The sequence below is a fragment of the Chlorocebus sabaeus genome, chromosome 18, assembly GCF_047675955.1.
Source record: "Chlorocebus sabaeus isolate Y175 chromosome 18, mChlSab1.0.hap1, whole genome shotgun sequence".
NCBI classification, from domain to species: domain Eukaryota; kingdom Metazoa; phylum Chordata; class Mammalia; order Primates; family Cercopithecidae; genus Chlorocebus; species Chlorocebus sabaeus.
In genome coordinates, this window is record NC_132921.1 from 33,317,817 (window position 1) to 33,328,084 (window position 10,268).

At 47.3% G+C, this 10,268-nt stretch overlaps 1 pseudogene; it reads right to left on the reverse strand.

The window, feature by feature from the left end:
* Positions 1–972: 972 nt before the first annotated feature.
* On the reverse strand, positions 973–2,947 carry LOC103222433 (single-strand selective monofunctional uracil DNA glycosylase-like; annotated as a pseudogene).
* Positions 2,948–10,268: the final 7,321 nt, after the last annotated feature.

Below are 10,268 nucleotides of genomic sequence, written 5' to 3' on the forward strand. Positions count from 1 at the left end.
GCAGACTAGGAAACGTAGAAATCTTTCTGCTCTAAAAATACCTAGAAGTGGTAGAGAGAAGATAACGAACAGGCTTTCAAACGCACTGAGCTTTGCTACAGAAAGGGAAATCCTGCAGCCAAAAGAAAGGCAAAGCAAACTGAAACCAAAGAAGTAGGAGATCCTGGAGCAGCTGCCCTGGATGCAGGGGAGGTGGAAGGGGAGAGGTGCCAATCTTGATACCCAAGAAGCTTTGGATGTAGTGGCCACCAGCAGGGACAGGAGTTGAGGCCTGGGCCTAGGGCACGCATGCGTCGGAGCTGTGTCAGAATCCTGCATAGAGCCAAGACCTTCCGAGGCTCCCACTCTAGAGAAAAATGTGACAGAATAAACAATCTGCTCACTTGCAAAGAGAGATAATGAAATAGCTTATCTAGCTTGTCCAGGGCTCTAGATAGAAAACAAATCTCCCCTGATCATTCATGAGGGCTCTGCCTTTATCTAGGCCTGAGATTCAAATGTATATGATCTACAGGGTCCATTAAGCTCCCACCTCACCCCAGGTGGCACAGAGACAGGGGAGGTGCTTTAAAGCTTTTTTTTTTTTTTTAAAGAGTTTAAGAGCTTTTATTTTATTTTATTTTATTTTATTTGAGAGGCAGTCTCACTCTGATGCCCAGGCTGGAGTGCAGTGGTGCAGTCTCAGCTCACTGCAACTTCCCCTTCCTGGGTTCAAGTGATTCTCCTGCTTCAGCCTCTTGAGCAGCTGGGATTACAGGCACCCGCCACCACATCCAGTTAAGTTTTCTATTTTTAGTGGAGATGAAGTTTCACCATGCTGTCCAGGCTGGTCTCAAACTCCTGACCTCAAGTGATCCACCCACCTCAGCCTCTTACAGTGCTGGGATTATGAGCGTGAGCCACCACATCCATCTAGGTTTAGGAGCTTTTAATGAGTAGACTGGAACAATCACAGGCTGGGTTTGTCTTAAATTCACTGGTCTGTCTCTGACAGGGAAAGAATTTGCCCTTCACCTTGGCCACAGGTGGGAGCCCAGACTCCTCGCTAACAGGGTCTTCTGAATGGAGAGGGGCTTCCCTCGTAGCATAGTGCGGTGACTCCCCAACCCCAAGGTAAGAAAGCAAGAAAGCAAAGCCACAAGCCAGGCCTATGCAAGACAATTTTTTTTTTTTTTTTGAGAGTCTTGCTCTATTGCCCAGGCTGAAGTGCAGTGGTGCGATCTCAGCTCACTGCAACCTCTGCCTCCCGGGTTCAAGCAATTCCCCTGCCTCAGCCTCCCGAGTAGCTGGGACTACAGGAACACACCACCAAGCCCGGCTAATTTTTTGTGTGTATATTTTAGTAGAGATGGGGTTTCACCATGTTGGCCAGGATGGTCTCTATCTCCTGACCTCATGATCCACCTGCCTTGGCCTCCCAAAGTGCTGGGATTACAGGCATGAGCCACCGCGCCCAGCCAAGACACTTTCAAGTGTTGTCTCCATTACCTTCACACAAACCCCAGGAGGGAGGCAGCCCCCTTTAACAGAGGAGCAGCCTGAGGCCCAGGCTCCATCAATTTGACCATCATAAAGCTCACAAGTCGCAAAGCTGGGATGAAAATCCAGGTCTTCTGACTTTCACACTGCCACACTGATTTCTTTGAGCCAGCCTCAGCCTCTCATGAGAAGGTCACTCTGAATTCCTTGTGCCATGCTTTGTCCTGGCCTGGGAAAGGGGTCAGCTGAGGGCAGCTGTTCTATAAGGATGAGTTCCTGACAAGGTATTTCCTGCGAAAAAGCAAATGCAACCTTAGCAGTCAGTCCAGGAAGCTCCCCATTGAATAGAGACTTCCAAGGAAATGATGAGGTAGAAGCATCTGAAGTGCAACAGCGCACCTTCTGCTGATTCCCTCCCACAGAAAGGGCAACGCTCAGGGAAGGTGAGGAAAGCAGGACTCGGCAGGGAGAACAGGATTGGGATCAAAACTGCCACAGCAGGTTGGAAAACAGTCCAACAGATCGAAGGGTATGTTTCCCAGCAACCAGGGAGCCCAGGAGGACCTCTGGCTTCAGTTCAGGGTGTGTTGTTATCTGCTTGCCCAAGAGTGACTTGGAGGCCTTGAATGTGTCCCATGCCAAGCCCCACGGGCACTCATCTCCATAACCGTGGCAGCAGCCCCAACTCACTTGGTCAGCTCACTTGGTCACTGCCTATTAGCCCTGTTGGCCTGTGGGTTACGGGGAGAGAGACGCAGGAGCCCCTCCACCTGGACCTCTGGCATCAGGCCTGCCAGAGCCATTCGCACCCACTGCTGCACCAGCCGCGCCTCTCCCACCCCAGCCGCACCCCCAGGCACCACACCTGCCGGCAGAGGGCTGCACTAAGATCCCAAGAAGCTGTTCTTGCTGCTTAGCAGGCAGCTCAGCAGGAGTGAGGTTGTGCTCTCTGGGAGCCAGGAATAGCAGAGAACACAGATTGTGGACAAAGCAGTGACAGGAGAAGACCTCAGGCTCTCCACAGAGGTTCCAGGAAAAGCCCCAGAGTCGGGCACCACACTCACCTCTGACTGAGCACCCCAGTCCCAGCACTGACTGCTTAGGGTGCTCTTGGGGAGGGGTTAGCACAGGCCCTCCAATGCCCAGCCAGTCCCAGACCATGTTCACTTCCTCAAAGGGCACTCATGTCTGGGCCATGCTAAAAGGTCCTGGGTTTGTGCCCAGGAAGAGCACTTCCTTGGGGCCTTGGCAGCAGCGAGTTGCAAAGTTGCAATTTGGCTCTTATACAGTACTCCACGGGATTGTGAATGAGGCCTGCAGACCCCAAAAACTGCAGTTGGCTCAGCTCAGCATTGAGCCAAAACTCCTTCTCCAGGAAGCCCTCAGCCAACCCTTGAGGGCAGAGCTGGGGCTCTCTCTGGGCACCTGCAGGCTCATGGAGGGTCCCTAGTGAAAAAGTCTGAGGCATGGCCATGCTGTTGTCAGCTGGTTGAGCCCCACTAATTTTTTTTTTTTTTGGCAATACATTCCCCATACCGTTAGTGCACAATTCAGCAATTTTTACAGTATTCCTGTGATTATACAACTATCACCTTTATCTAGTTCCAGAAAATTTTCATCAGCCCCCAAAGAAAGCCCATACCCATTAGCAGTCCCTTCCCTTCCCTCTTTCCCCAGCCACCTTCTGTCTGTGGATTTGACTGTCTATTCTGCACATTTCGTATAATGCAGTCATACAAAATGCGGCCTCTGTGTCTGGCTTCTTGGGCTCAGCGTAACATTTTCTAGGTTTATCCATGTTGGAACATGGGGCAGTACTTCTTTCCTTTCTTATGGTTGAACAGCATCCCACTGTACGGATAGCACCCCTTCTGTTCATCTATTCATCACTGATGGACAATTGGTTTGTTTCCACTTTGGGCTTTTTCTTTTTTTTGAGATGGAGTGTCACTCTGTCGCCCAGGCTGGAGTGCAGTGACACGATCTTGGCTCACGGTAACCACCGCCCCACAGATTCAAGCAATTCTCCTGCCTCGGCCTCCCAAGTAGCTGGGATTACAGGCATGTGCCACCATGCCCAGCTAATTTTTTTGTATTTTTAGTAGAGACCGGGTTTCACCATGTTGACCAGGCTGGTCTGGAACTCCTGACCTCATGATTCACCCTCCTCAGCCTCCCAAAGCACTGGGATTACAGGCCACTGTGCCTGGCCCCGCTGTGGGCTATGATGAATAATGCTGCTGTGCATATTTGTGTACAAGTTTCTGTGTACAAATATTTTCTCCCATTCAGTGTTTTGTCTTTTCACTTTCTTATAATAGCGTCCTTTGAAACATGAAAGTTTTTAATTTCGATGATGCCCAACTTATTTTTTCTCTCATCGCTTGTGCTTTTGGTGTCATATCTAAGTAACCATTGCTTACTCCAAAGTCACCAAGATTTACCCCTATATTTTCTTCCAATAGTCTTGTACTTTTTAGCTCTTCCAAAATGTCTTTTGATTCCTTTTGAGTTAGTTTTTATAGATGGTGTGAAGTAGGGTCCATCTTCATTCTTTCACAGGTGACATCCAGTTGTCCTGGCACCCTTTGTTGAAAAGACAAGACAATTTCCCTATTGACTTGTCTTGGCACTTGTTAGTTATATTCAATGTGACTGCCAGAGGATTCGAAAGAAAGCCGAAAGCCAAAAGCCAAAGGAAATTTAGGATTCATTAATAACCATTCCCAGGGTGTCAGTGCCTCTTTTCTGGGACAGACATGTCCATTAGGCACCTCCACCACTCCTGAGCATTGCCACTAGGGGCAGCTCTGTCAGTTCTCCACACATGACTTTTTTTTTTTTTTCCCAGCTGTACCTGGATGTAAAAGTCAGTCATGCTTTAATGGTTGTATTCACAAAACTAGTACAGGAATTGTACAGGTCTTTTGGGCATCGGTAGTAGGTATTTCTCCAAATCACTGGCCACTTGTTCCTCATAAACAATTTTATTCATTTATTTAGAAACAGAATCTCAGTCTTTTGGCCAGGTTGGGGTGCAGTGGCACAATCTCGGCTCACTGCAACCTCTGCCTCCAGGGTTCAAGCGATTCTTGTGCCTTGGCCTCCTGAATAGCTGGGATTACAGATGTGCGCCACCACGCCACCACGCCTGGCTAATTTTTATATTTTTTGTAGAGACGAGGTTTCACCATGTTGGCCAGGCTGCTCTTGAACTCTTGGCCTCAAGTGATCTTCCCCCCTTGGCCTCGAAAAGTGCTGGGATTATAGGCCTAAGCCACCTCGCCTGGCCCCACATAAACAATTTAAATGCTGGGAAAGTCCATCATTTCAGCAACAGCCAACCTTTCCCTGAAAGCAGCTGTTCCCAGCTCCATGAGTGTGGAGTGACCTCAGCAGACCCTGGACCTAGAGACCACATTCGCTGGGGAGAACACAGTGGGAAGTCTAGCTGCCCCACTTCTGCAAGCCAGCTTGACTTGGGTGAAGTCACATGCGCTGCTGGGTAACTGGATTTACTTCCACACTCCCGGATCCTGAGTCTTTTCCTTGTCAGGGCCATAGGCTTGTGATGGCCAAGTCTTCCTGGATTGCTTTGGGAAACATTCGTCACTTAGAGACTTCCTAGCATTTTACTTACAGCTTTACTATAGCGTTGAACAGACTGAATTGTAATACAATTAATAGCTAACATGGATTGAAAATTTCTTATGGGCCAGGCATTGATCTAAGAACATCGCTTGTGTTATGACTAGATACTGCGTTTATGCTCACTTTACAAATGAGGAAGGAAACAGAGTGTTTAGGTAACTTTAGAAAGATCACGCAGCTCATAGGGATTTGGACCCCTGGAGCCTGGCCCCAAATCATTAATCATTCACACACCCAGACGGTGAGTCATGGAGGACACCATCTGCGTCCGTTGATTTCCTCACGCCCATAAAAAACTGTGTTGAAAGCTGTTCGATGATCATGAACGTGATCAAAAACTATCTTAGTCCATTTGTGTTGCTATAAAGGAACACCTGAAGCTGGGTGATTTATAAAGAAATCACCCACAGTAAAGTGCTTTTTCTCTTTACTCATGGCTTATTTAGCAAAAATGTCCACATTGTGAGGAATGTCTACAACGAGCAGGGGCTGTTCTGGGTCTTCGGATGTGCCTCTTGCCCATGTGAGATTCCCCCATGTAGTCCCCAGGGCGCCAGCAGGGCTATAGCCAGACCCACAGCTCACTATACCTCACAGGTAAATATGCCAAAAGCAACATGCAGGCGCCACCAAAGGCTGTTTGCATGGCCCCTGAGGGTGAGAGACAAACTCAGAAATGCCATTTCAGGATTCCCGGGATATTTCAAAGGTATATGGGGACAATAGGACAGAATATTTGAAATCAGGTTTTGCTGAGGAGATCTTGACTGTGAAGTCTCCATAAATTGCTAGGCCAATAACTTGATTTAATGAAGCTTTGCGTGAAAGAATAGTAAAAATATAAACTGGCCTCACCACAGCACAAATTTCCTCCGAAGGACTCCCAGCTCTGACGTTTTACCACCACAAAGAAGGCTGCTATTTTGCTGTAGTTTTAGTTTGCAAGTCTAAGGTTCAAGAAGGATAATGGCCTAAGGCCACAGAACCAGCTTCCCGCAGAACTGGCCTCATGCCCCACTTGACACACCTGCACCGTCTGTAGAGCCCATTGTCATTTCCTTGTTCAGAATTTGATCCTCAATCAAAATCAGGTGACTGGTTTAAACTTTGAAATTCTGGCACGTGGTATTAAAGGCTTTTAGTATGTATATGGTAGCTCAGTTGTTCTCAACTGGAGACAATTTTACTCCCCAGGGGACATTTGGCAATGTCTAAAAACATTTTTGGTTGTCACAATTCAGTTTACAGGGGGTTGTGGCCGACTGCCACTACTACTACTTGAGACCATCATTACAGCAGTTACTACTGTTACTGCTTGAGACTATCATTACACGACTGAATGAAGGGACAAAGGTAGAACTGATAACAAAAAACAAAAGTAACTATTTTAAGGAAAGGCAACATGGGGAAGAAGAGAGCTCCCTGCTTCTAGTGAGCAAAGGCAGTTCCTGAGCTGCTACGGCCGTTTGTATTTATTGGGTAACAAGAGCAAGGAGGAGGAGGAAACGATTGGTCAACTGCCTAATTGATCACAAGTTCATGTTGTTACTGACAGGCTTCAATTATGCCTAATCATAAGAAACATTTGTGCGGCCTCCAGCAGGGTGTTGCTATCGGCATCTGTTGGGTAGAGGCCACGGGTGCTGCTAAATATCCTGCAACACACAGAACAACTCCCCACAACAAAGAACTCTGCAACCCCAAGTGTCAGTAGTGTCTCGTCTCTAGATTCCAGAGTATGGGGGGTTAGGGTAAGAGGGGATACAGAGGGAGTTCTTCCAGATTAATCCAAGAAGGGGGCAAGTCCAAATTGCTGCCTTGGGTCCAGGCCAGGGAGACAATTAACAGCCAGCTTTGGTTTGCTTAAGTGTTTGTATAAAAAGGGGATTGTTTATGTATTTCAAAAGTCCCATGGAACTGACTCTGCCTGCCATTGCCAAGGAGGCCTGTCATCCCAGAGCAAGCACATTCCTCCCTAAGGAAGCGAGCCCTGGCTGCTGCTCCTCCCCAGCCCCACACAGGCTGATGCTTCCCAAAATGAAAGTGCCCTGGAGAACACCCAAACCTCCGGGATCCTCCCTCCCTCTTCCTATTGCAGCTCTCCCCAGGTACAAAGGGCCATCGCTCGGATTCTGCCATAGCCTGGCTCAGAATCTGTCTCACGCCCCCTCAGTGGAGAGAGAGGAGTGGCCTGGATCTCGGAAGATTCCTGTGGAAAGCATGCCCTTCTCTATCCTCCGCCTCCTCACGCCCATTGTTTCTGACCTACTTCCCCTCCTCGTGACCTACTTCCCGAGGCATGGAACAAGAAGATAGGAGATAGGCGTCACATGGTGCGGGAAAGACAGACGGGGAAAAGTCTGCTACAGACCTAATTTGTTAGGCGAGTCTATCGCAAGGAAAATAATTACTAAATTAATAAATGAGGATCCTATGCTACCTTAAAGTCAACTCCATCCTTTATCTCATATGAATAAAAGTTTAAAAATTTTTAGGCATTGTCTTCCATAAATATATAGAAAAAATATTTCTTTTCTCATAGGTGTGTTTAATGTTGACATCATTAGCATTTCAGGGCAGATACAATTATTTCAGCTGAGAAATGGTGTCACATTGGCTAATGATGCTTCACGCTAGCATCATGGAGGCAAATTGTTCTTCCTTGCTCAGGTCCTCACCCAAAGGCCTTTTTCTGTACTTGTTCACTCAATAAACACTGGCAGAGACCAGGTGAGTTATAGGCCAGGGCTACCAAGGTAAGCCATGGGTCTGCTCAATGGGGTTTACAGACCAGCAGGGGTGACAGACCTATAAGAAGTTAAGAGTGGCCTTTGGGAACTGCAGAGAGCTGAGGTTTACTAGCAGGTAGGCATGAGGTAGGGAGCACCAGATGTTGGAAAGGCAGGCAGCATTAAGGATTGGGGTCTTTTGTTCTGAGGAGCCACAGGACCATAGTAGGAAAGGAATGAAGTGATCAGAGTTGCTTTTTGGACTCCTGGGTGAAGCCTCTTTTTTTTTTTTTTTTAATTTTGAGATGGAATCTTACTCTTTTGCCAGACTGGAGTGCAGTGGCGCGATCTTGGCTCACTGCAACCTCCGCCTCCTGGGTTCAAGCGATTCTCGTGCCTCAGCCTCCCAAGTAGCTGGGACTACAGGCACACACCATCATGCCCAGCTAATTTTTGTATTTTTAGTAGAGACAGGGTTTCACCATGTTAGCCAGATGGTCTCCATCTCTTGACCTCGTGATCCACCCGCCTCAGCCTCCCAGGTGCTGGGATTACAGGCGTGAGCCACCGCGCCCAGCTGAAGACTCTTCTATTGCAGCCAAGGCCCTCCACTTCCCAGATTAGAGACCACACTGGCCTGAAGCCCGTGCATGCGGGGACCCCTCTGAGACTCCAGACCTGGCTGCTCCCAGCTTCTTCGTCAGGGTAGCCCGGAAGGGGGTGAGCCCAGGGCAACAAAGTCAGTTTGGACGCCACCTTAATAATTCAGACCAAACGAAAGAAATGAGTCTTAATGGGACCAATTTGCAGGTAATTGAGATAACATCCTAGGAACTAGATGCTGGTTGAAGGAAGGGTCAGGGAGCTCTCTTCTTCCTGATATGGACAAGTGGTGGAAGAGACTGGGGTTTCTGTCTCCCCACATACGTGAAAGGCAGAGCAGTTGTGGAGAAGAAAATGAGGCCACTCAGGAATGTGATTAACTGGGGGCCCCAGGGCTTGGTGAGGGGGCTGTGAAGCAGACATCCCAGTACCCAGGACTTGGCTAGAGAGTGGGAAACGCTGGGCTCGAGAGTCAGACGGCCTGGGTTTTACCTGCAGCCCTGTTATCCCTAGTTGTGCCTCACATTCCTCAAACACTCACTGCCCAAAGTGGCCATAAGGAGTAGAGGATAATGCCTGTGCAGTGCTTACGTGGCGCCCAGGCCAGCACGAGGTAGGTGCCCAGTGAACATTAGCTGTGGTTGTTTCAGGAGGTGCTTAATAGATGAATTTGTTGGATGAGACCAAGATTGTCTCAATGAAATTAAAACCAACTACAAGACAGTCAAGACCCCAAAGGACAAATACTATATGATTCCACTTATATGAGATACCTAGAATGATCAAATTCACAAAGATAGAAAGCAGAATGGTCATTGCCAGAGCTGGGGGAGGGAAAATGGGGAGCTGATGTTTCCTGGAGGCAGAGTTTCAGTCTGGGAAGATGAAAAAGGTCTGCGGATGGATATGGTGGTGATGGTTGCACAGCAATGTGAATGCACTTCATGCTTCCGAACTGTACACTTAAATGGTTCATATGGTAAGTTTTACATTATGCACATTTTACTATAATAAAAATAAAATGTAAAATCTTCAAAAAAATAGAGCAGCTAAGACAGCCTTGGGAAAAGGAATGGAATGAGACGGTAAGAGGACAATTGAGAAAACATGATCGAGAGGAAGGTGCTTTCATTCAAAGCTCAGTGCAAAGAACACTTATAATTAACAATGTGGTCCACTAATGCAAATTAAAATCACAATTGGCCATCACCTCACACCAGTTAGGATGGCTATTATCAAAAAAAGAAAAGATAGGATGTGTTGGAGAAGACGTGGGGAAGAGGGAACACGTGCATGCTGTTGGTGATGATGGAAATGAGTACGTCCATTATGGAAAACAGTACGGAGTTTCTTCCAAAAGTTAAATATAGGACTACCATATGATCCAGCAATCCCACGACTAGGTATATAGCCAAAGGACATTTTTGTGTCAATTTATTTGACCCCTTTTATTTGCCAATTTAAAAAATAATTTTCTTAAAGAATATGGTCTGGTTCTAAGGCTTTAAAGACTCATTTCAAAACTCCATGTTCCCTGGCTTTGCACTCCAGAGTTCACCAAACCAGGAGCTGATCAATACGTCAAAGAGAGATCTGCACGCCCATGTTTATTGCAGCACCATTCACAATGATCAAGATACGGAATCAACCTAAGTGTGCATCAACAGATGAATGGATAAAAAAGTGTTATACATACACAATGGAGTACCATCCAGCCTTAAAAAAGAAGGAAATCCTGTCATCTGTGGCAACATGGATGATCCTGGAGGATATTATGTTAAGTAAAATAAGCCAGGCACAGAAAGA